This window comes from Rhinatrema bivittatum, chromosome 9 (assembly GCF_901001135.1).
Source record: "Rhinatrema bivittatum chromosome 9, aRhiBiv1.1, whole genome shotgun sequence".
NCBI lineage: Eukaryota > Metazoa > Chordata > Amphibia > Gymnophiona > Rhinatrematidae > Rhinatrema > Rhinatrema bivittatum.
Genome location: NC_042623.1, coordinates 7,320,179 through 7,344,670, shown reverse-complemented (window position 1 = coordinate 7,344,670; position 24,492 = coordinate 7,320,179).

Below are 24,492 nucleotides of genomic sequence, written 5' to 3'. Positions count from 1 at the left end.
GTGAAGGAGCCTGGAGGTCCTGTTGGTGCCTGTCAGAAGGAGAGATCTGCTTGCTGGGTGGCCCGGGAAGGGACGTGGCCTGCTTCAAAGGCAAAGATGAACTGAGTGAACGAGGAGCAGAATTTGGGAAGTAACAAACTGAGCCCAGCTAAAGAAACAGCAGAGCCCAGATGAGCTGGGATGCAAGCCGAGGCAGGCTACATGCATGGCAGCCATTGGATCTTAGAGCTGGTCTGAGGGTGCTTTCAAAAACAGGTGGCCCTGGCCCCCAACGTCATGGCGACGGGAGCAGAGAGGCCATGGAGTGAGGTGCGTGCCAGGCTGGAGATCTCGGACCGCTTTCAAAAACAGGTGGCCCTGGCCCCCAACGTCATGGCGACGGGAGCAGAGAGGCCATGGAGTGAGGTGCGTGCCAGGCTGGAGATCTCGGACCGCAGGCGCAGTCCGTTGTGGTGGCTTTTCTTGCTTTTCTGCTGCCAGTGCTTTTTATCTCCACTAACCCCTAGCTGGATGGATTCTACTGTGACAGAGCCGCTCTCGAATTTCCTGTTGATTGTTGGCTGCTGGGATACTGGCCAGTCTGGTCCCAAGCAGTTCAGCCGCTGAAGAAAGTACCCATGGCCCTGGACTGTACCCAGTGAAGGTTCCCACTTGAAATCCAGTCTTCTGAAGAGGCTGTCGGGGGCTTTCTCCGCATCTCTCCTCCTGTGTTTATCTGTTTGCTTAGGCTTTCTTGCCGGTGCTGGTTGGGTGGCGCTGCATCTCGTTTCCTGTTCTGTTATTCCAGAGCCCTGTCCGTGCAGATCAAAGACATGGAGAAGAGTGAGAGCTGCCACCACCTTCTAACCCTGACCTCATGATATGCCTAACTAAAAACTAAATTATGCTCACTGTAAAAGACCTAGGAATTCTCCTGGACAGCGAACTTAACTTCCAAAAATACATAAACACCATATTAAAGGACGGCTACTACAAACTTCAAGTACTAAAAAAACTAAAACCACTCCTCTACAGCCAGGATTTTCACACAGTACTTCAGTCCGTTCTCCTCCCGAAACTGGACTACTGCAATGCAGTTCTACTGGGCCTTCCAGCAACCACAATAAAACCAATGCAACTGCTTCGAAACGCAGCAGCCAGAATGCAAACAGCAAAAGAACAGATCACATAACCCCAGTCCTTAAAGACTTACACTGGCTACCCATCCCACACAGAATGCAATACAAAATATTGACTCTTGTCCACAAAACACTTTATAACCAGAACATAGATTGGCTCAACACTGCATTACAATTTCAGACACCTAAAAGGAGTCCACGTTCCTCAAACACTGGACTTCTCCAAATCCCCTCTCCAAAATCAACAAACCTTAACGCAGTCAGAGAACGTGCCATTTCCATGACAGGACCCATATTATGGAACAAACTACCAACTGAGCTAAGAATGGACCCCGAAATACAAACCTTTAAAAAAAAACCTTAAGACATGGCTTTTCCAAAAAGCATTCTGTTGAACCTGACTCTCGATGCAATAACCACCATCTCCAATTCTGTAAACCCAGTTCTAAGTCACTGAGTGCATAGTCAGATAATGATGTTAATACCGTTTATATTGTCACTAGGTTAATCTGTAGAGCTACATAATGATGTAAATACTGTTTATATTTTCAATAAGTTACTCTGTAAAAATAAGAAGCCTGTATCTTATTTAATCTATGTTTCACTGTAAACATTCACTGTCACTAACCAACCCAGAGCCATTCTGGCTCCAGGCTATGACTCCTCCCAGTGCTCCATGGAAGCAGCAGGTAGCCCAGTCCCTCCTGATCTCACAATATCACAAACCCATGAGCCGCCCAGTACTGGAAAGTTCCTAACGATAAAGCAGACTGCACCGCAGTGAGCCTCTAACCTACCTGGAGACTCCAAGAAAAACAAAAATACAACATGAGCAATGAAAGGGAAAAAAACCCCCTGTAAATTCCTTCTCATTGTGACAACATGTTTGTTTTTCTTTTGTAAAAATGTTCCTCTTTCCAAAATCCATTTACCTAAAATGTTTTTCAGTTTATAATCCTTAAAAAAAAATCTAAGGAGTGAATTTTAAAAATTTGCATAAACATGCATAAGTAGCATCTACTCACGTATATGTTATTTTACACATATCAGGAAATAATAATAGGCGATAGTCCAACCATCAAAGAGGAATAACCAGTAAAAAGAGGAAGGACGTCAAATACTCTGCAAGGTCCATCAAGTTCCAAGAACTGTTTTTATTGTATATAAGCAAGAAGAAAAGTTCAAATTGTCAGCATCGAGCCAGTAGTTTACATCAACAGATCACTGGACCCCCGACACGGGCCGTGGTTCCAAAAGACTGCGTGGGGAGGGAGCCTAACAAAATGACAGAAACGGAAATCACAGCAAATTGTAAATATGGACCCATAAGAACAGCATACAGATCCAATATACGTATTAATGAATAATAAAAAGGGTCGTTTAACAGAGAAACTCTTTTTAGCTTACCCATAAATTGTGAGGCCCTGAGATCAAAACAAAGGTTGTAATCAGAGAGCATCCATAGAAAAAGGTTAAGCAACTTATCCCCAAAAGAGCCCAAAAGGGTTGAGAAAATCAATAAATGCATAGCTTAACTACTTGATTGTAGAAGGGAAAAGAAGCCCATATCAAGTCAGCTCTGAAAAGACATAGGGGGTCATTTTCTATGCAGATCGCACGTGAAAAGTCCCTTTTTGCGTGCGATAGCTAAATCGGGGCGGGTTCTGGATGGCGTCTGCACCAGAAGGGGAGGAGTCGGGGCGGCACCAGGGCGGACGCTGCGAAGACACCGCTGATGGCGAAAAGGTACCGCCAGTTTCGCGCCCAATAGCACCACCTTTTATGAGGGCGCTATTGGGTGCGAAAGCCGGCAGCGATCGCACCACGGAGGTGCGATCGCTGCCGGCTTTCGCAGGCCCGCCCCCAGTTACCGCCGGATTTTCTAAGGGCTGCGACCTTAGAAAATCCAGGCCATAGTGAGGTGTATCACAGTGCCTGCAGAGATGTACAACATTCAAGACAATAACAATAGAACTGTTTATATGAAAAGCAGGAGCATATAACTTGTAGCACATGATAACGCTGATCAGAGGGAATAAAAAATCTTTTAAGGTTGAAAAAAAACGAAGAGACAGAAAAGAGCAGCAGCCTGAATGTCGGGTGTGTAAGAGTAAAATAATGTGAAAGGAAGCCAAAAGGGAGGAAGAGCACAAAGGGACAGACAGACTTAAGAAGAATATTCCTATCAGAGTATAACAAAACACTGAGCTCCAGAAAGAAAACAGATTGAAGGGACAGAGCAGACAAAAAAACACAAAGCTAATGACAGTGCAGATTATCAACGATGCACAAGCGTTGCTGTGCAATCTGAAATTAGCAACACACAAAGGTCTGAAACTGAGTAAAACTCAGGATTCCCAGTGCAGGCTCAGAAGAAATAATTAAGCAACGAAATAGAAGGAAAACAAGCTTCCCAGAAACCTTTAGAAAGCAATTGCGTAAACGACTTTACTAAGGGAAAGTAAGAGGCAGGATTGACTCTACCTGCAGGGAGGAGCCCTGCAGGCTCCCACCATCAGCAGGTGGACCCAGACAATGCAGAGACCCGTACAAACCTTGACCTACACCATCCCTCGTTCCCCTTGGGTTGAGCCTTTGGGTTCTTGGGGCTGGCAGGACTTTGGTGGGGTCTCTGCTGATGGCAGAAGGGTAGGTCTGTGGTTGGCTAGGGTCATAGGCAAGTGGCAGTCAGGCATACACAAGGTCTGGGCAATAGTCAGAGGCAGGCAGTGGTCAGTCATATCCAAGGTCCAGGCTGAGATCAAACTAGGTATCCGTCCAAGGGAGGAGAAGGGGGATGGATAGATAAGGCAGGCAGGCGAGGGGAAGAACAAGCGGGCATCGTGGATGGACTGGGACGACGACTAGACGCTGGCAAGCAACACGCACCACTGGAAGTAGTTGGATCTGTTGCCTTGGGTGTTGACATCATCAATAGGGGGTGCAGGGTGATTTCCCACTGTGGTCCCTTTAAGTAGCAGCAAGAGGCGTGGCGCTCAGAGGCCGTGGCGTTCAGCTGTGTGTGTTGGTGGCGTCCAGAGGAAGGCATGGCTGGTGGGGCTGGAGGCGTCTCGCCGCAATGGAGGACGGCACGTCAAGTCTCATCAGAAACCAGCGGGGGCCCGGCCGAGAAGGAGAGTGCAGTGGTCTGTGGGAGTAGCCTGCGGACCGTCAAATGTAACAGTTTAAAAATATACTGAACTCATGTGCGTAAATCCTGCTTTTTATTTGCATGTAAAATATGTGCTCTTATATTTTTTTAAATAGGAAATGTATGTGCGTTCAATGCATTGCATGTGTTTGCGCATCAGCATACCTATGTACGATACACATATTTTACAATACATGCTTTCTATATGGTAAAACACGCGGCCATATACATGAGTATATTGTTTGACAGTTATCCTCCCTGATTTTCAGAAACGTTTGCCTATGATATAATTGCAAGATTCTAGACTTTTCCATTCTTCTACCTGTCAATTCACTGCCAAGCTTGGTTCATAATTGTTTTCCCTATTACGATAAAGTAAGGAATTCATAGCACGACCGATGCAGCTCGAACAGAGCTCCTGCACAAAAACGACAGCGTGATTGACTAAGGCGTGTCCTGGCAATGTACCTGCTCCATAACTGCAGAGATCAGAGGAGTTAGGATGGGAGGGCTGCTTTCCCAGCTGAGGCGAGCTGAAGACAGGCTCAGGAGGTTAAGGTTACCTTAGTTCTACCCAGTGACTGGAAACCTCGCTGGGGAAGCTTGAAAACCTTCGGTTCTGATGAGAGAATGCACCTTAGAGAAAGACAAAATGAAGAATTTAATAAACCAGGTCTGCATTCATCAAAGGGACACTGTCAGGTTTGGGAGAATGGGAAAGAGAATTCATTGACTATAAAGATTTTGGGATGCAAACGTTGGCTTTCTGAGAACGCATATTAGTGATGTGCTGAGCTGTTAACATTTTGCTGTTTTTCAAAAAATATTTTGCTATACATTTATTGTAATGAGTTAGAGCCGTGCATGCCACAAAGCAGCAGCTGATGTTGATGTTTAAGAGGGCCCAGCTGGACTGATCAATCAGTCAACAGCAGCAAAGCTGGACTATCCTGGTAATCCGGGTTTCTATGAGCTACAGCATTGCTGACATAGCTGAGTTTTCTACTCTACCACGATTGTAAACAAGTATCGGCTTCTCCCATTTCATCAGCGTTGGCATTGCCTCTTTAACTGAAGAAGGGTGCGCACACATGCAAGGAATCTCTGCATTTAGACGCATACAGCTGTCTAAATTCTAGTGCACACTTCACAAAAATGCAGTTAAGTGAGCAAGTCATGATAGCATTTCACCAGTCAATCTAAGGAGTAGATGATGTGGTCATTAGCTGTGGCCACGTGACCGTGGGCTCTGAACCCACTGCATCCCAGAAAAGCCAGGTCAGCACATTCATCCGTGAGTACTGAGCAGCTCTAAATGCTGCAAGACATGGCAGAGGCATTGCTGGTCAGAAATACTTATATGAGCAGGCTCTACATGACTATTTGATCATTGCTAAAACATTGTATTGCTAAGCAGTAAAGAATTATACATAGGATCTAGGTTATGCTGTATTTAAATTACGATTAAAGAATACAGTTGCCTCTAGTGTATAAACGATGTGTACATTATAACATACAAAATAAGTTCAGTGAGGGTAATGAGTCGCATATTCCTGAATGTAGACAGTTTTCCACTCTCATTTTCAATGGAACATATTTGCCAGTGAACTCTCATTTCTAATGCATTGTTTGCTTTCCTTCTGGCTGCAGGAAATGAAGCTGGTAGATGTTAGTTTTGCAAATGGATTATGTTAAAACTAATAAACTATGGTGCAGCAGGCAGCAGCAGATCCCCAGCTCCGAAACCGCATGGCCACAGTGCCTGATTGTTATTATTTGTAAGGGTTTTGGGAGGACCCCTGGACCTGTGGCAGCTGACCACGCCCACGGGGGGGAGTCCCGTGAGGAGCCACAGGTCAGGCTCAGCTCTGGACACACACACACACAGAGGTGGCAGTAGTGAGCTGGAATATAGCCCGGCTGGGCTTGTAGTCCCTCAGGCTCTGGAACAGCGATCCCACAATCGTAGTGGAGAGAAACTGATATCGTGAGTAGAAGTAGTATATGCAGAGTTCAGGATTAGAGCCTCGTTGGTTGAGTACTCGCACAGCGGTTTCTCTCGGTATGGAGCACAGGAGCTGGAATAGAGGCAGGCCCTCGAGGAGCGAGTACCTGGTTCCAGGGAACAGCTCTGAGAGATAGAGATGGTAACTCACTGATGGTGTAGGCAGCGGTGTCTTCCAGGCAGAAGTGGAGTCCAGGCAGCGAGTCCGGGAACATGGGCCCTCGAGGAGCGAGTACCGGTTCCAGACAGCGACCTGAAAGAGAAGAGAGAGAGGCCCCCGAGGAGCGGGTACCGGTTCCAGACAGCGACCTGAAAGAGAAGAGAGAGAGGCCCCCGAGGAGCGAGTACCGGTTCCAGACAGCGACCTGAAAGAGAAGAGAGAAAGGCCCCCGAGGAGCGGGTACCGGTTCCAGACAGCGACCTGAAAGAGAAGAGAGAGAGGCCCCCGAGGAGCGGGTACCGGTTCCAGAAAGCGACCTGAAAGAGAAGAGAGAGAGGCCCCCGAGGAGCGGGTACCGGTTCCAGACAGCGACCTGAAAGAGAAGAGAGAGAGAGGCCCCCGAGGAGCGGGTACCGGTTCCAGACAGCGACCTGAAAGAGAAGAGAGAGAGGCCCCCGAGGAGCGGGTACCGGTTCCAGACAGCGACCTGAAAGAGAAGAGAGAGAGAGGCCCCCGAGGAGCGGGTACCGGTTCCAGACAGCGACCTGAAAGAGAAGAGAGAGAGGCCCCCGAGGAGCGGGTACCGGTTCCAGACAGCGACCTGAAAGAGAAGAGAGAGAGAGGCCCCCGAGGAGCGGGTACCGGTTCCAGACAGCGACCTGAAAGAGAAGAGAGAGAGGCCCCCGAGGAGCGGGTACCGGTTCCAGACAGCGACCTGAGAGAGAAGAGAGAGAGAGGCCCCCGAGGAGCGAGTACCGGTTCCAGACAGCGACCTGAAAGAGAAGAGAGAGAGGCCCCGAGGAGCGGGTACCGGTTCCAGACAGCGACCTGAAAGAGAAGAGAGAGAGGCCCCCGAGGAGCGGGTACCGGTTCCAGACAGCGACCTGAAAGAGAAGAGAGAGAGGCCCCCGAGGAGCGGGTACCGGTTTCCAGACAGCGACCTGAAAGAGAAGAGAGAGAGGCCCCCGAGGAGCGGGTACCGGTTCCAGACAGCGACCTGAAAGAGAAGAGAGAGAGAGGCCCCCGAGGAGCGGGTACCGGTTCCAGACAGCGACCTGAAAGAGAAGAGAGAGAGAGGCCCCCGAGGAGCGGGTACCGGTTCCAGACAGTGACCTGAAAGAGAAGAGAGAGAGGCCCCCGAGGAGCGGGTACCGGTTCCAGACAGCGACCTGAAAGAGAAGAGAGAGAGAGGCCCCCGAGGAGCGGGTACCGGTTCCAGACAGCGACCTGAAAGAGAAGAGAGAGAGGCCCCCGAGGAGCGGGTACTGGTTCCAGACAGCGACCTGAAAGAGAAGAAAGAGAGAGGCCCCCGAGGAGCGAGTACCGGTTCCAGACAGCGACCTGAAAGAGAAGAGAGAGAGGCCCCCGAGGAGCGGGTACCGGTTCCAGACAGCGACCTGAAAGAGAAGAGAGAGAGAGGCCCCCGAGGAGCGAGTACCGGTTCCAGACAGCGACCTGAAAGAGAAGAGAGAGAGAGGCCCCCGAGGAGCGGGTACCGGTTCCAGACAGCGACCTGAAAGAGAAGAGAGAGAGGCCCCCGAGGAGCGGGTACCGGTTCCAGACAGCGACCTGAAAGAGAAGAGAGAGAGAGGCCCCCGAGGAGCGAGTACCGGTTCCAGACAGCGACCTGAAAGAGAAGAGAGAGAGAGGCCCCCGAGGAGCGGGTACCGGTTCCAGACAGCGACCTGAAAGAGAAGAGAGAGAGAGGCCCCCGAGGAGCGGGTACCGGTTCCAGACAGCGACCTGAAAGAGAAGAGAGAGAGGCCCCCGAGGAGCGGGTACCGGTTCCAGACAGCGACCTGAAAGAGAAGAGAGAGAGGCCCCCGAGGAGCGGGTACCGGTTCCAGACAGCGACCTGAAAGAGAAGAGAGAGAGGCCCCCGAGGAGCGGGTACCGGTTTCCAGACAGCGACCTGAAAGAGAAGAGAGAGAGGCGCCCGAGGAGCGGGTACCGGTTCCAGACAGCGACCTGAAAGAGAAGAGAGAGAGGCCCCCGAGGAGCGGGTACCGGTTCCAGACAGCGACCTGAAAGAGAAGAGAGAGAGAGGCCCCCGAGGAGCGGGTACCGGTTCCAGACAGCGACCTGAAAGAGAAGAGAGAGAGGCCCCCGAGGAGCGGGTACCGGTTCCAGACAGCGACCTGAAAGAGAAGAGAGAGAGGCCCCCGAGGAGCGGGTACCGGTTCCAGACAGCGACCTGAAAGAGAAGAGAGAGAGGCCCCCGAGGAGCGGGTACTGGTTCCAGACAGCGACCTGAAAGAGAAGAGAGAGAGAGGCCCCCGAGGAGCGGGTACCCCGATAGAGTAGTCCAAGTGGAGGCAGAGTTGCAAGGTACGGAGAGCGAATCCCATCCATTAGGAAACCGTTGCTAACTCGTAGGCTAGCAATCGCGTAAGCTTTTTGTATCCGGGATGCGTGACATCATCACGGGGGGACGCCCCTGAGGTTCGCGTCACTGAAGGTACCTGAAGCAGGGCTGCGCGGCGCACGCGCCCTTAGGCAGCTGAACAGCACGGCGGGAGGTGGCGTCCAAGCCGGTCCAGGGACGCCGGAGAGGACGGCAGGCAGACGCCGCGGCAGCCAAACGTCCGTCAACCGCGGGAGCAGTCGCCAGCGAGGTAAGGAGGGCGGAGTGGAGACGTCGGGCAGCGACGGTCGCAGCACTGATGCTGTATCTGGGGCCATGTCAGTGCCTCTAGTGCTGCTAATTGGCCAGTGCAGCAGCGAGAAACAGAAAGCTAGTGCTTCAAGGAAAAGCACTTGAACGTTAGGGCCGCAGAAGAGAAGGAGGGGGCTGCTGAAGGAGGGATGGACAGATGGACGGACCAGGAAGAAGAACAGAGGGACGAGGAGAGGTAGCAAGACAGGGGGACAGGGCAGACTTCTGGAAGGGAGGAAAGAAATGGGAGAGGAAGGGAGATGGGAATGGGAGGGAAAGTGGAGGAGGTTCAGGGAGGGCTAAGGTAGAGGGGAGAGAGAAGTTATGTTTTGGCTGAAGGAAGGAAAAGAGAAATCTTCCAGGGAAAGATTAAAGATGAGGAAGAGAAAGAAAGGATCCCGGAGAACGGCTCAGGAGAAAGGGGTCACTGCGCGGAGCGATGAGGAGAGGAGGAGCGTGAGAGCTAACGTGCGATCAGCCAGCGCAGATCCATCTTCTGTTCCCTGGGAATTAAAAAGAGAATTAAAAGAGAAAGGATCCCGGAAAACGACTCAGGAGAAAGGCGTCACTGCGCGGAGCGATGAGGAGAGGAGGAGCGTGAGAGCTAACGTGCGATCAGCCAGCGCAGATCCATCTTCTGTTCCCTGGGAATTAAAAAGAGAATTAAAAGAGAAAGGATCCCGGAAAACGACTCAGGAGAAAGGCGTCACTGCGCGGAGCGATGAGGAGAGGAGGAGCGTGAGAGCTAACGTGCGATCAGCCAGCGCAGATCCATCTTCTGTTCCCTGGGAATTAAAAAGAGAATTAAAAGAGAAAGGATCCCGGAAAACGACTCAGGAGAAAGGCGTCACTGCGCGGAGCGATGAGGAGAGGAGGAGCGTGAGAGCTAACGTGCGATCAGCCAGCGCAGATCCATCTTCTGTTCCCTGGGAATTAAAAAGAGAATTAAAAGAGAAAGGAGGATCCCGGAAAACGACTCAGGAGAAAGGCGTCACTGCGCGGAGCGATGAGGAGAGGAGGAGCGTGAGAGCTAACGTGCGATCAGCCAGCGCAGATCCATCTTCTGTTCCCTGGGAATTAAAAAGAGAATTAAAAGAGAAAGGAGGATCCCGGAAAACGACTCAGGAGAAAGGCGTCACTGTGCGGAGCGATGAGGAGAGGAGGAGCGTGAGAGCTAACGTGCGATCAGCCAGCGCAGATCCATCTTCTGTTCCCTGGGAATTAAAAAGAGAATTAAAAGAGAAAGGATCCCGGAAAACGACTCAGGAGAAAGGCGTCACTGCGCGGAGCGATGAGGAGAGGAGGAGCGTGAGAGCTAACGTGCGATCAGCCAGCGCAGATCCATCTTCTGTTCCCTGGGAATTAAAAAGAGAATTAAAAGAGAAAGGATCCCGGAAAACGACTCAGGAGAAAGGCGTCACTGCGCGGAGCGATGAGGAGAGGAGGAGCGTGAGAGCTAACGTGCGATCAGCCAGCGCAGATCCATCTTCTGTTCCCTGGGAATTAAAAAGAGAATTAAAAGAGAAAGGATCCCGGAAACCGACTCAGGAGAAAGGCGTCACTGCGCGGAGCGATGAGGAGAGGAGGAGCGTGAGAGCTAACGTGCGATCAGCCAGCGCAGATCCATCTTCTGTTCCCTGGAATTAAAAGAGAATTAAAAGAGAAAGGAGGATCCCGGAAAACGACTCAGGAGAAAGGCGTCACTGTGCGGAGCGATGAGGAGAGGAGGAGCGTGAGAGCTAACGTGCGATCAGCCAGCGCAGATCCATCTTCTGTTCCCTGGGAATTAAAAAGAGAATTAAAAGAGAAAGGATCCCGGAAAACGACTCAGGAGAAAGGCGTCACTGCGCGGAGCGATGAGGAGAGGCGGAGCGGAAGAGCTAACGTGCGATCAGCCAGCGCAGATCCATCTTCTGTTCCCTGGGAATTAAAAAGAGAATTAAAAGAGAAAGGATCCCGGAAAACGACTCAGGAGAAAGGGGTCACTGCGCGGAGCGATGAGGAGAGGCGGAGCGGAAGAGCTAACGTGCGATCAGCCAGCGCAGATCCATCTTCTGTTCCCTGGGAATTAAAAAGAGAAAGAAGGATCCCGGAAAACGACTCAGGAGAAAGGCGTCGCTGCGCGGAGCGATGAGGAGAGGCGGAGCGGAAGAGCTAACGTGCGATCAGCCAGCGCAGATCCATCTTCTGTTCCCTGGGAATTAAAACGTGGAGGGCTCGGTTTACGCTCTGCACCTTCAATCCTTGGGAAAGCTCACAAGCGACGCTGCTCTGCACCGTGAAATCTACGCCCATGACCTTCAGCAAATGCTGCTCTGAAATTAGCTACAAATCGGCTTAGGGAAAAATACATTAAAAGTCAATTAAACAAAAATAAGATGCAATGTGGATGGCAAACCCCTCTCTTTTACTGTTGTAGCAGATAATTGTCTTTTACTGTTGAAATCTTGAATCTGGATATTTTCCATTCTGAAATGAATTTCTCGGGTGGACATGACCTGCTTTCCCCAAGTCCCCATTATTAGAAGTGAGCACCCGTATCGTCACAGGACTATCTTGCAGCTGTGGGATATGCACTGGATACAGGGTTAAATCAAGCCCCACTGCACAGATTGCAGGCTCTCCCAAATCTGGCGGCATATATCTCATTAGGCAATAAAATTGCATGAGCATATATCAGCAGCAGTGAAGTCCTTACCCTGGCTACCGAGTTTGCTTCAAGATCTTATTTTCGGTATTTACATCCTTCAATGGTGCGGGACTCAGAATGTGAAAGGCAGCCTGCCAGCTTATGTTCCTGCAAGAAATCGGCATTCCCAGAAAGGGAGAATAGGAAAACGTTAAAGAAATGAAAGTGACAGCAGAGATAACGCAGCTTCCAAGACCTGGCGTCTTCGCTAATGTCAAGGGCTTAGTTTTACTTCAGACTCCCTCAGTACAATCATCTCAAGAAGGCCTCTCAAAGGCCCCTCCGTTAGAGGGCCCAGCCGGTGGAATTTGATGCCAAAGGAGCTGCAGGCAGCAGGAGATGATTTAAATTATCCAAAGTTACCATAATTAGCTTACGTTTGATCGTCTCCTTCTTCTCGCCTTTGCTGGAATCTGACTGTGGCATCTGCTTTTCACTTCCTCTTTTGTTGTATTGTTCGACTTTACTTTTAATAATTTTGCCTTCTGCACATTTTGTTCCATTGGATGCAGCTTTGCCTTTTTATACTGCAGCTGGCCTGGAGCCTCTGGCTGGACAGAGGTCTGGAAGGATGGACAGCGAAAGATGCTACGGCATGGCAGAGCCAGCTACGTGCGCCATCAGCGGCTGGGGTGGCAGAGGACAGGAGAGAGGAGCTGAAACACAGCTAAAACCCCTCACTGACTTCATAAATCAACTGATGAGAAAGCAGCGATGGAGGCCGTCTCACTGGACAGTCAAAAGGGTCTTTTCCCTAGGATTTTAAACAGCCAGCTGGGCACGTCCGTGTGAAAACTTGAGGGGAAGGAGGGGTTAGAGCGGGAAGGAAGACTGCCCAGTATTATCCGTCCCCCACCACACCGCCTGCAAAATAAGGTGCTCGCCTTTTCATAGACTGAGCTCTGCGGTGTGAGGGCGTTTGTCGGCCCCCTTTACCTGCCAACTCACTGCAAAGGCTGGAAAGATTCACCTGCACCACACCAAACAATGCCAGCCCACCCTGGCTTCTCTGCTTCTCTGTACAATTACTGTGCTCCCCCCATCCCCATTCATTCAGCCTCTATCCAGGCTCCGTCACATAAAGCCCAGCTCTCTCCAGCCATTTATATGTTTAAAAAATGACACCCCCCCCATGGAACCCCTGTTTAAGGGAAGGGTATGAGGTACCCTAGGCAAACCTTACAGCCTTGCACACCTCTCCCCCCCCCCCCTCCGCACACTCTCACACCCTTTACAGACACACACAATTAAATTATGCAATTATATCACATTTTACATGACAAACTCTTCTGAGGCAGAAATATCACTTACAGCATGCAAACTACATTTATATTCACTGCTGGGGTGCCAGCCAGAAAACTCTGCTAAAAAGACGCTTGCGTGAATTAGACTTTTTGTAATGCATGCCTGGTGTGGGCTGGGCCCCCAGAAAGCCATGAATAACAGAATTACCATTACAATAAAGTAAACCTCCCACGCCAAAACAATCCTAACAACCTTTTCTATGAAAAGGCAGCACTGCACATATTGCACCAGGCCCTAGAACACCAATAAAACTCCCTACACAGAAATCACATGCCAGCAAGATACCTCACATCTCTGTCAACCTGAGCAAATACAGAATAAAGAGACCAGAAAGTATAAACAGAAACATGGAGAGAGGAACTGAACTTGAACCCACAACAAGCCGGCCTCTGTATGCAGAGCAACAATGCAGAAATAGAAACATTACCATTCTCCATAAAACATTAACAAATAAAATCAAGAAATATGAATCATAATAGTAAAGTCATATTCATAGAGAGCCTAGGCCGGGGTCACACTTTTAATATCATACTTGAGCGTGGAGTAATATTTACTGTTCAGTAAGTTGGCCTTTGTCATTTTCACTAGTTTCCTAACTTTTGACTGGGTTTTATTTAACTTCATGTTCCCTAGAGTGGATCCTATTCCTATGGAAGACAGGATCTAGCAGGGTTCAGAGGAAGGAAGAAAAAATGTATCTTATAACACAGAGCTGATAATTTTTCCATTTTAAAATCATTTTTAAGACTATAGAATGGTGCTACCAAATATTTTAGGATCAAGCACGTTATTAAGAAGTTGCCAAACTGGGTGAGAGCGAGGGTCGGTCAGGCCCGGGACCCTGTTTCCAACAGTGGCCAATCCAGGATATCCAGTGAAGTATTTTATTGTATCAGTACGAGATGTACGGTAAAGCGTATATATGTACCGCTGACATTATTATTCTATGTGTTCTCTCCTCCACATGATCTCCTGGCAAGCATGTCTTGCATTTAACACGCCATGAAACCACAGAACTCAATATAATCCAACAAAAAGAAAAATTGGACAACATTTGCCTGTTGATCAGGAATAAATTGAAAAGCAGTGTAGATAGAGCAGACAGTAAATTATCCACTCAGCATTGCCTCAGCTGCGCTCAGCCAAACTTTTTAACACTTATGTGAGACATTTTATCAAAATCTGAATGAATGCAGACATTTTCAGGAGTAGCAGACATATTACATGGAAAAGAAAGATTTCAGATCTGCCTAAAAGACTCCAGGCTATTGCAGTTGCCTGATCTAATCATTCCCTTCTGAACAGTGCAGTGCATTTTAGTATATTCCAATACTCGAAATAAGGAGTCCACGAGTAAGTGCTAATTATTAAGTCTAAGGTTTAGCAGTGGGACAGTCGCTGATTAGCATATTTATGTGGAATGTAGAGACACACGATGGCAGGGGTGGTCACCTCCGGTCCCCGAGCACCACAAACAGGCCAGGTTTGCATGCTCTGCCTCCACTGTATGCAAATCTGTCTCATGCATATTCATTGTGGATATCCTGAAAACCCGGCCTGCTTGTCACTCTCAAGGACTGGAGTTGGCCACCCCTGCACTCTGGCATGGAAGGCAACCCATGTCTAGCTCAATCTTGGCAGGGGGGTGATTTCAATTAGTCTCTTTCAAGTGGGGGTAACTTGCATGGAGGGGCAGTTACTACCCTTAACAGAAGGATTTGACAATAAAGCTTGGGGTAACCTGCACGGAGCGGCAGTTACTACCTTGGGAAGCTTGCTGGGCAGACTGGATGGACCATTTTGGTCTTTTTCTGCCGTCATTACTATGTAAGTCCCATCTACTCCAAGACTTGGAAGGAAAGTCTATGTAAGAATTACAGCTTGCAGTAGAAAAATGATTTGAAAGCTGGGCCTGCCTTAATTTGATATGAAAACATATTTTTTAGGAAGAGCAGAAGGTTTCATATAGAGCGTAGGTGTCCCCGCACCAATATCTACTGATCCCCAATAATATTATCTCAATGAGCAGATCTAAAAGTCCCTGCTCTGCCTTAGCGTTCTCCATGTTAATGTGGAGGACGGCACTGTTGACTGTATTTTGACAAAAATAAACACTTCCGATATGAGGCTTAGAGAATTTTCATGGAACTACTTATACTGGGGCCAAACAATGCTACAATAAAGTATTCAAATTTAACTCATCGTTCATCCCCTTGACGATGATAACGTATATATCCAAAACGCCTCACGATAATTAAGTTTGGCTCCAATATTACTGGGGATCAGTAGTGGTAGTTTCCTGTTAGGTTGATTTAGTCTTCATGTTATCTGTCACACCTCCTGTGTAGATATTGTCAGTAATGTTTAGGGGTGATTAATACCCTTTGCGTTCACGCTGGAACAGTTCACATAGGAGAAAATTGACAGCACTAACAAAATGGAGGACGTGCAGTGCAGGACAATTTTGGGCAACATGACAGGGAACAGCTTCAGATAGTTCCCTGTCAGGTCCGATTTCAGAATCGCTAACACACAGGTGGATGGATATGGTTAGCTTTATTTGAAAAAGAGAGACTTGATAGGTCTGTTTCAAGGGAAAAGTCTGTTATTGGCTCCAGAGTCTTGCCGGGTTTGATATTTAAGAGGAAGTAGAGTCAGGAATGGTTCAGCTGACGTCCTGAGACATCTGTTCTGAGCCATGGCGCGGTAAAAAGCAATTAACTACACAGCGAGGTAAACGATTCCAGTAGTTGGAGATTTCTATGGTGATATTCCCCTGAAGAAAGACTCGAGTCTGAAACACGGACGTGTCGAGATTTATTATTATCATTCAAGAAAGCCAACACTAAAGAAACTTGAAGGTACCCGCTTAAATATCAGCATAATCTTTTCTTGAATGGTTTCATTTGTTTCCACCTAGAGAGCAGTGCTGGTTACAATCACAGAAATTTGGGACTATATAGAGAAAATATCATTTGAAAAAATCACATCTGTGGAGGTGGCAGGAGGTTAATGATTATAACCATCATGATATTGGTGCGGGGACACCTACACACCATATGAAACCTTCTGCTCTTCCTAAAAAATATATTTTCAGATAAATTTTGTTAAAAATATTAAGCTTTATTGAAAATTCATTCATACCTACTTTGGAGTGTAGGTGTTGAAATTGAAAGTTTATCATTGAAAAAACTTTTTTTCAAAATGGATAGATGAAATTCAACAAAAAATTGTTTCCACAGCGACAGAGCAATATTTTGTTCTTGATCAGTTTAACAATTGGGAGGATTGCTGTTCACAGTGGTGTTTATATATTTATTTATTTATTTAGATTCTTTTATATACCGAAGTATAGCGGGAAGCCTTCACCTCGGTTTACAATTGAACAACTTCATACATAGAAACAATTTTGTAACATATAAACATTAGTATCAAAATTAACATCTCTGCTGAAGCAGAGTAGTATGGATTAGAACATAATTAAAGAAGGTATCTTATAATTGAGTTTTCTGAAGTATAATGGGAGATATTAGTTAAAGTGGAAGTAAAAATCAGATTAGTATTGAGGAGGGGTGAGAGATCAAATTATTAGAGTAAGGGTTGGGTGAGTAAAAAGGAAGAGAAGGTTCAAGGTAAGATTGGGGAGAAAATAAAGGGCGGAAAAAGAGGAGAGAATACATTTTAAGCGGATTGGAAGGATGGAGAGGAGGAGAGGGATAGGGTTCTTACATGTGGAGAGTTTCAAAGAGCTGAGAGTGGATATCGATTTCAGACTGTGAATGCTTGTCTAAATAGCCAAGTTTTAAGTTCTTTTTTGAAGGATTTGGTATCCCTTATTGAGCTTAAATATGTTGGTAAAGAGTTCCATTCTTTTGGACCGGCTATAGAGAAAGCTCGATTCCCTGTGATAGATAGTCTCACATCTGAGAGGGGGGGTATGATTAACTGCAATTTGTTTGAGATTCTTGTTGATTGGGGTGGTTTGTGAAGTTTAATCATGCAATCAAGGGAAGCGTTGTTATCTTTGTATATTTCATTATGAAGAATACTTAATGTCTTGTATTTGATTCTTTGGGTGATAGGTAGCCAATGTAGATTCATCAGGGTTGGTGATATGTGATCGAATTGCTTCTTGCTAGTGAGAACACGTGCACGTTACCTCATTTTCATTCTTGGTGCAACTTATAGATCAATTGGGTCACTCACGTTCTCAGGTTTTAAATGAGTCCTAAAACATTGTTTGGTTTTTTTGTAGCAGTCATGAAGTGGCCCGTGTAAGGAGCCATGTGCTCTAGATCTCATACAGTCAGTCTCCGGCCTAATGCAAATATACATTTACTTGGACTTAATGAATTAGGGAACATGCCAGCTCTTTAAGTAGGGAAACAGAAAGATTTATTGCAATCTAATGTGATCTTTTACCTTCTACAAACTTTGGCAACCATATTACAGCAATTAGATATCAAGGAGTATATTTTCTTCAGTCAAGCTAGCTACAAAGGTAGTTAAGTCTAAAGTGGATTGGTATAAATTGCAGGAGGAGCTACCACACAGGAAAAAGATCTAGGTGTCATAGTGGATAATAAATACATTGAAATCTTCAGCCCAGTATGCCGTGGGTGGTAGCTCCTAATATGGAAGCTAACATCGTGTAACTACAGCAAGGGTTATTTTTCCTTACACTTGTCCACATTAAATTTCATCTGCCATTTGGACACCCAGTTTTCCAGTCTCACAAGGTCTTCCTGCAATTTATCACAATCCACGTGTGATTTAACTACTCTAATTTTGTATCATCTGCAGATTTGATTACCTCACTCGTCGTATTTGTTTCCAGATCATTTATAAATAGATTGAAAAGCACCGGTCCCAGTACAGATCCCTGAGGCACTCCACTGTTTACCCTTTTCCACTGAGAAAATTGACCCTTTAATTCTACTCTGTTTCCTGTCTTTTAACCAGTTTGTAATCCATGAAAGGACATCACCTCCTATCCCATTACTTTTTAGTTTTCTTAGAAGCCTCTCATGAGGAACTTTGTCAAACACCTTTTGAAAATCCAAATACACTACATCTATTGGTTCACCTTTATCCACATGTTTATTGACCCCCTTCAAAAAAAATGAAGCAGATTTGAGAGGCAAGACTTCCCTTGGGTAAATCCATGCTGACTTTGTTCCATTAAACCATGTCTTTCTACATGCTCTGTGATTTTGATCTTTAGAATAGTTTCCAATATTTTTCCTGGTACTGAATTCAGGCTCACTGGTCTATAGTTTCCTGGATCACCCCTGGAGCCCTTTTTAAATATTGGGGATACATCAGCCACCTCCAGTCTTCAGGTACAATGGATGTTTTTAATGATAGGTTATAAATTTAAACTAACAGATCTGAAATTTCATTTTTCAGTTCCTTCAGAACCCTGGGATGCATACCATCCGGTCCAGGTGATTTGCTACTCTATTTTTCTCAATCTGGCCTACCATATCTTCCAGGTTAACAGTGATTTGGTTCAGTTCATCTGACTCATCAGCCCTCATTAGTAAACACAGAAGCAAAGAATTATTTTAGTCTTTCTGCAATGGCCTTATCTTCCCTAAGATAAAATACTTGAGCCATTTCCAGGGAATTCTGGGTTGGAGCGCCTTTACCCTGAAATATTAGCCAGATTACACTGATTTTCAACATTATGTGGTTAATGTAGCCAGATAAATTTAGGGCTGCCAGAGAACATTATTAAAGTTGGTCAGATAATCTTATCTGGCTGACTTCTAGATAGCTATTAGCCAACTATATTCAGTTGTGCATATGTACCACTGAATATCCCAGCTAGGTTAGGTGGATAAGTTTATTTGGCTAAATTTGCCATCCACCTAGTGGTCAAAAATGGACCTTATGATATGTATGTGTATTAACCCCAGTTTATACATGGAGGCTGGGGCTTTATAAAGTGTGCACACCTAGGGCCTAATTTTCAAGAGCATTTACAAGCATAAAAACTGGGTTTTACATGTGTAAATGTGATTTACTCGAGTAAGTGGGCTTTTGAAAATTGTTACAATAGTAGTTACATTTAGATATGTAACTCCTTTTGAAAATTACCCCATACTTTTTTGAAAATACTTGTGCATGTATTTGAAATGTTTCCTAATACCACTATTAGTTCACCCAGTCCATCTCCAGTTCTTTTAGACCCTCTAGTACTCCACCTTGATCCCCCACCAGTTCACCCAGATGTCACACCCAAAAACCACAGATAACAGAGAAGTCTGATTTCACTTGCGCCAATTAATTTTCAGCTGTAAAAGTATATAAAAAAGTTCAGTAAATGGATGCATGTACAGTATATCACTTCACTTACAAAATAGCAATTACCATGCGTACTTCCGAACCCTGCCATAGAAGACCCCTAGCCTGTCCCTGGTAAAATGTATGCATGAAATGGAAAATACATGTTATGCTTGGCGGCCTGTGCAGCAGAGCCATGGACCGACATGCTCACCTACCTGCTGGCACCAGGCCTGGCCCCTCTCTCCTCGACGTGGCCGCCCGCCATGCCTCTGCGACCCAATATGTTCAGATTCCGGGTCCAGCCTGGCACATGGCGGCATTCCAAGCCGCGTGGGGACTGGCAGTGACTCAAGGCCGTGCTGAGCAGGAGAGGCATTGGGAGAGAGAGGCCGCGCAGGAACAGAGTTGGTAGTCTGGCTCAGTGGAGTCAGAGGCCCCTCCCGGCCGTGCTGGGAGGCAGCATGATATCAGGGGTCAGCAGCGCTTCAAGTCCACGCTGGAAATCAGCACCGGAGTAAGGGGGAAAGAAGATGAGAGAGCTGCTGAAGACCAGCAATCGCAACAATTCACTGACATACAATCAATAAAAAAGCATAATAGCAAAACAAAACCATTCTATCCACAATATTACAGGAAATAGCAGTCAACTACCATCATTTCCTAGCCAACCATAAAAATAAAAAAGCATAACATAAAATACATCAACATCCAAACCCAGGACAGCTTTCTTATAGGCGACTCCATTTTTCTTAAACAGAGCAGTAAAAGCTAAAGAATCCTCTTAACCTGTTCCCTAAAACTGATATAATGCTCATTCCTCTGAGAAAGGAGAGTGTGCACCCATATGGTAGAGGAGAGAAAGGACAGAGTGCCCATCATGAAGCATAATAATAGAGGATCAGATGCCTGGTACCACCGGGTGCCCCATAAAGAAAAGGAAACCTTACAGCCGACTCACTCGGATATCCTGAGTCAGAAAACCCCCAGAGGAGATCCCGAGAGAGTGTGATTGCCAATGCTCAGCGAGAGGATTCATCTCTTAAGAAAAGTACATGACGTCAAATCGCTACTCTTGAAGAGATAATGTTGTTGTAACACCATTTCCTGGCACGGAAGAGGTTTCCTCTGAGGTCAGGAGTGATGGGCACTCTCGAGAACTGACCGCCAGCACCCACAATGAGCTTCCCCCGGTGTGGACACAGGTTGTGAGGCCGCACGGCTACTCCAGTTGTTTAGATTGGGTAAATACCAACAGGGGCACACCAGGCTGAGATTCCCCCTTCTCCAGGGGTAAGGAATAATTTGTGTAAAGGATTACGGATAATGTTATTCAGGAGTTAAGAACGCGTTGCATGTAATAGAATACTTCTATACTGAGAAAGCTGGGCTTTTTGCTAGATTTAATTTTGAGTTGCACACATTTCAGTAGATTTTTCTTGGCTCAGTCGTAGATGTGTGGTGGGGTCAGGGGTCAATCTTGATTTCATGGCCAGGCGTGTTTTGTTTGATCTTGAGCTGATGGAAAGAATTATTCCTTAAGAATGTCTGTGGACTCAAAATAATTATAACTGGGATATCATTTTATTTAAACTGACAATATACCATGTGCCATTACTACACACCCTGCTACACTGAACAGCTGCAATGACCGGAAAATTCAATAAACATGTAATTTACCAAAATTCGTCTCTTTCAACAAATGTCCTACTTTTACTTGTGAAAATAAATACAGCAAATATATTTATTTTTTATTTATCATGATTTTAAGGTCAAGCTTTGCAAGCAAAATGAATGACCTTGTTTCTGAAATCTGAGATAAAAGACAACTTAACAGGGAGACTTAGAAATAAGATTAAAATTATGCTCAATATTGTGGGTTTAGTCATGTAAAAGAAGAATAAGTGGACAAGTGCTTAGAGCAATGGACTGAAAGCCAAGGAAGCTGGAGTTCAAATCCTGCTTCTCTCTCACTAGAGGTCATTTCACCCCTCATTGCCTCAGATACCCAGTTAAAGGTGAATTTTAAAAGCTGGGTGCAAACCAAAATTGGGAGATGAGTGCATGTGCCGATTTTCAAAGCTGCCCACACGTGTGTGCAACTCCCAATATGCAAATATCTTGATTCAAAACGGGGCATGGAGTGAGCATGGTTTGGGTGTGGGCATTCTGCGCCAGGGCCAAGAGATTTGTGTGCAAATCCTTGCACGCCTGGGCGCACACCCAGGTCCAGTGCTATGTAACTTTACTTCTGCTATGGAAGAGGAGCAACTTAAAAAAAGAAAAAAACCAGCCATTTCTGAAGGGTTTAAAGGGTCTGGGGTAACTGGAGGAAGGAATGCAGGCCTAGTAAACCAGAGGGGGTTTGGAGGACATAGCTGTATACTGGGCGAACTGGTGGAGAAAGTGGTGACACTGGTCATGACGTGGACGTGCACTGGTTATAACGTTCCCCCAGTTACCGTCCTAGATTGCAAGCTTTTGGGGGCAGGGCTTTCTCATACCTGAATACTAATCACCATTGCACAGAGCTGCATTTGTCCAGTAGTTCTATAAAAGTAAGAAGTAGCATTTCTAAAATGATAAATAACCGGGATATATCCTGCTTCTTAACAGAATTTATACAGTAATGCTCTTCAAACTTAAGAACATAAGAACATGCCATACTGGGTCAGACCAAGGGTCCATCAAGCCCAGCATCCTGCTTCCAACAGTGGCCAATCCAGGCCACAAGAACCTGGCAAGTACCCAAAAACTAAGTCTATTCCATGTAACCGTTGCTAATGGCAGTGGCTATTCTCTAAGTGAACTTAATAGCAGGTAATGGACTTCTCCTCCAAGAACTTAACCAATCCTTTTTTAAACACAGCTACACTAACTGCACTAACCACATCCTCTGGCAACAAATTCCAGAGTTTAATTGTGCGTTGAGTAAAAAAGAACTTTCTCCGATTAGTTTTAAATGTGCCCCATGCTAACTTCATGGAGTGCCCCCTAGTCTTTCTACTATCAGAAAGAGTAAATAACCGAGTCCTCCAAGCGCTACTGTTCGCCAAAATATACTACTGCAGGACTTCCCAAATCCTCTACTAAACCTCTGCAGATGATTCAAAATGCGGCAGCAAGATTGTTGACCAGTACCAGCCGCTACGATCACATATCACCAATTCTCAGGAACCTACACTGGTTACCAGTAAATTACAGAATTCTATACAAATCAATCACCTTAATCCACAAAACCATCCATCATCAACTTCAACTTGACCTGGAAATACCTTTCAAACTCTACTCTTCTATCAGACCAACTAGAGACATTTACAAAGGCACTCTTAATGTTCCCCCCACTAAAGCCACACGCTTCGCTACGACCAAAGACAGAGCCTTTTCGATAGCAGGCCCATCGATCTGGAACAGTATCCCATCAAACCTCAGACTGGAGCCATGCCTTTTAACTTTCAGAAAAAGACTTAAAACCTGGCTCTTTCAACAAGCCTTCCCTGAACCACCAGACAATCACTAGTTGGCCTTCATTCCTACCCGGTCTGGCACTCCGTTTCTCAAAGAAAAAATAAATGGACTCTGAGACATTCAGGTTAAAGCACCGTCCTTAAGTTTTTAACTTGTACACTCTATGGTAAAATTTCTTTTACCGGCCTATCTTCTTTCCAGCTTGTTGCAAGCTTCCAAGTTCTCTCCCCCTGTTGATTGTAACTTTGACTTATTCCTACTTATTGTTATCTTTCGTTTACGTGAATTTGTTACTCTAGTTTTTTTCCTTTTGTTAAATTGTAAACCGATCCGATATGGTAATTTACTATGAAGGTCGGTATAAAAAACTGTTAAATAAATAAATAAATACCCGTTCTAGACCTCTCATGATTTTAAACACCTCTATCATATCCCCCCTCAGTCGTCTCTTCTCCAAGCTGAAAAGTCCTAACCTCTTTAGTCTTTCCTCATAGGGGAGCTGTTCCATTCCCCTTATCATTTTGATCGCCCTTCTCTGTACCTTCTCCATTGCAATTATATCTTTTTTTAGATGTGGCGACCAGAATTGTACACAATATTCAAGGTGCGGTCTCACCATGGAGCGATACAGAGGCATTATGACATTTTCTGTTTTATTCACCATTCCCTTTCTAATAATTCCCAACATTCTGTTTGCTTTTTTGACTGCCGCAGCGCACTGAACCGACGATTTCAATGTGTTATCCACTATGACACCTAGATCTCTTTATTGGGTGGTAGCACCTAATATGGAACCTAACATTGTGTAACTATAGCATGGGTTATTTTTCCCTATATGCATCACCTTGCACTTATCCACATTAAATTTCATCTGCCATTTGGATGCCCAATTTTCCAGTCTCACAAGATCTTCCTGCAATTTATCACAATCTGCTTGTGATTTAACTACTCTGAACAATTTTGTATCATCTGCAAATTTGATTACCTCACTTGTCGTATTTCTTTCCAGATCATTTATAAATATATTGAAAAGTAAGGGCCCCAATACAGATCCTTGAGGCACTCCATTGACCACTCCCTTCCACTGAGAAAATTGTCCATTTAATCCTACTCTCTGTTTCCTGTCTTTTAGCCAGTTTGTAATCCACGAAAGGACATCGCCACCTATACCATGACTTTTTACTTTTCCTAGAAGCCTCTCATGAGGAATTTTATCAAACATCTTCTGAAAATCCAAGTATACTATATCTACCGGTTCACCTTTATATACATGTTTATTAACTCCTTCAAAAAAATGAAGCAGATTTGTGAGGCAAGACTTGCCTTGGGTTAGGCCATGCTGACTTTGTTCCATTAAACCATGTCTTTCTATATGTTCTGTGATTTTGATGCTTAGAACAATTTCCACTATTTTTCCTGGCACTGAAGTCAGGCTAACCGGTCTGTAGTTTCCCGGATCGCCTCTGGAGCCCTTTTAAAATACTGGGGTTACATTAGCTATCCTCCAGTATTCAGGTACAATGGATGATTTTAATGATAGGTTACAAATTTTTACTAATAGGTCTGAAATTTCAATTTTGAGTTCCTTCAGAACCCTGGGGTGTATACCATCTGGTCCAGGTGATTTAATACTTTTCAGTTTATCAATCAGG